The sequence below is a fragment of the Amphimedon queenslandica genome, unplaced genomic scaffold, assembly GCF_000090795.2.
Source record: "Amphimedon queenslandica unplaced genomic scaffold, v1.1 AMPQUscaffold_13482, whole genome shotgun sequence".
NCBI lineage: Eukaryota > Metazoa > Porifera > Demospongiae > Haplosclerida > Niphatidae > Amphimedon > Amphimedon queenslandica.
This window is the reverse complement of record NW_003546282.1, coordinates 129,619-132,193: the sequence shown is the minus strand read 5'-3', so window position 1 is coordinate 132,193 and position 2,575 is coordinate 129,619. Positions and strand designations below refer to the sequence as shown.

Here is a 2,575-nt window from a genome sequence, read left to right as displayed (position 1 = left end):
AAGCTGGTCCAAACTTAGTGAGTATATACATGTATGTACGTGTAATTAATAATGATACTGAGGCCACAAGGAACAACATATTAATATAGGTTTCGTTAATCTTGGTAATACTAATCGAAAATACTGTACGCATACCCCTTGGCACTGTTCTCTATTCCTTCATTGTTGTGCAACAAAGAATTGTATGTAGTAGCAATCTTAATAGCAGCCAGAATTTTTTGAATGTCACACTACAGTAATTATTTGTGTCAGATACATCTGTAGATCAATTACAAATTCAGCACTGACATGCCCAAAAACTGGATGGTGCTGCATCATTTACTGCACATATATATAGCACGAAATTTCTGAGCTGCCATCCTGCACCATGGTATTCAACTGATTTTCAAAGAGAAAATCTTGTGATCGGTGTATAAGTAAGATCGACACAATCAAAGGGTTTGATGTTCAAAAAAGCTAATGCATATGATACGACATGAAATATGAATGCATATACATTTATGATAGCTATGAAAAACTACTATTACAAATAGCCAGAAACATTTTGTAAGACTTAATTGTTGATTGAAACTCAGCATTCATTCACCCGACTCACTTGAATTGGTCCATTCTCTATTGCTACAGACACTGTAAGTTGACTGATCCACAGAACTAGCAGCTTTATCCAACTGACTCAGAAAATCATCAGGCAGCTATAATGTGTGAAGAGTCAATTATTATTTTAATGGAGTCTTACTATATTTATAGCCTTTTCCTGTTTACCTTCACTGCTAGCAATAAGAAAGCAACAAAGCAGTACAGCCAGAAGCAGGAACAGTCTTTCCATTGAAGTTTTCATCATTGTCCTTATATTATAATGATGATATAGCCTCAGAATACAATATAATTTATATGTATAGACCCCTTTCAGCGAGAAGTAGCAGCTTGTGAATATCATTAATTTTGCAATGAATATCATTATATCTCAGTTACGGTATACGCCCACATACAATAATTGGCCGCCATGTTTTACGTCAAGCAGCAAGTGCTTTCTGTGTCCTGGAGATCTTGGTCACTACATTTTGAAGCTAAAAACTATTCTAGAGTCAAGAAAGATGCCAAGAGAGCCAACCTAGGAAGTATAGTGCAATACTCTTGTTGTATGAGCCTGCTTTCCTCTTTGGGCTGTGACAGAGAGTCAAGAACTGATCGTTCTGGCTCTCCCAGACTTCTTAAGTCTTCAAAATATAGTCCTGAGTTCAGCACAACAAAAGTTTTATTGGCAAAACAGCTCTACTTTGCACATCAGCCATTGGAACTCTGCATAACTTTGACGTAAAACATGGCGGACAAAAATTCACTCAATATTATTTCTTTGTATATACGGTATCACAAACTAATTCTTGCCTAAAGGGGTCTATAATGATAATGAGGGGATTGGCTGTGTTGCCATTGGTTACAGTATTTTACTGTAAATAGTTCTAACTTTCTGCTGTGAGTTTAGTCTAAATACAAGACAAGGACAAAGATCATATCGGCAGTTCTTACAGTATACTTGACTTGAAACTGGATGTAAATTGCTTCTGAAAAAACTCCAGACCTGTCAATAGTGCGAAGTCATATTTATAATAACCCAAGTTGCCTTAAATGAAAAGGTGGCGCAGTGTATTTCTCTCTCAGTCCCCATGCACATGATGCACTTGCTGACATTCAAGACAACCGTTGTGTTGCAGGCTTGCAGCCAAGGCCAGGTACGGTTGCAACAAAAACAGTCATGAAGAGTATCGTGTGCACTCACTGCCGTATATAGTTTTATTATTAATAATATTATTGATTAAAATAATAGCTTATCTAAAAGCAAAAAAAACTACAAAACAATGTAGCATCAAAACAAGCGTAACAATGTAAAAATATTCCTATAATTGATTTCACCACCTTGCATGTACAGCTGGGTTCTTATTAAGACTTATGAAGATTCTCTCTACCTTCTACTGCTTCTAGAAAAGTCTTTAGACAGTATCTCTATGTTCTTTCGCTGTTAGAAAGCTCATAAATTTGTTCCATGTTCAAACCGCCATTTTGTTTGCCGTGACCACACCCACTTACGTAGCGTGGGCGGGTGGTTGCTAAGGCTTGTTATTTCTCCAATACAACGTGTATAGAAGAAATGAAGTGTTGACATACAATCAAATATATATATATCGCACGTGAGTGAAATCAATTATAGGACGACCTGGGGGCTACGCCCCCAGGTCGTAAAAACTAGCAAAAACCTGTGAAAAAAGTATAACTTTTATAACTAAAGCACAAACTAACTGAACAGTTTATCTAGTCTCTCTTCGTTGAGTGACACAGTGAGCATGACTGCAAAGGAAATCAGAAATCCAATAGCAATCACAAAGCCATGACCAATTTTCTGATAGGTTGTATACTCAAGTTGCTCAGTGAGATCAGGATCATGAGAATGGAATGAAGATAGCTTTAACTCCGGGAGCTATATATAATATACATTTAATTAGCACTTTCATGCTATGTAGACAAAGACTTACCAGATCAGCAAGAGCAATATACAGAAATGAACCAGCAGCTAAAGCCA

General features: G+C 36.8%; 1 protein-coding gene and 1 long non-coding RNA gene across 2 annotated transcripts in view; both read right to left on the bottom strand.

The window, feature by feature from the left end:
* The window catches only part of LOC100633671 (zinc transporter ZIP6-like), a 20,096-nt gene that overhangs the window by 15,052 nt on the left and 2,469 nt on the right, over window positions 1-2,575 (bottom strand). The gene's annotated exons all lie outside the window — the stretch shown is intronic.
* LOC109580674 (uncharacterized) lies at window positions 12-1,953 on the bottom strand. The gene is made up of 3 exons (XR_002184312.1): window positions 1,528-1,953; window positions 737-845; window positions 12-692 (listed from the first exon to the last, which is right to left on the bottom strand). It is a non-coding gene; the product is annotated as an uncharacterized LOC109580674 (long non-coding RNA).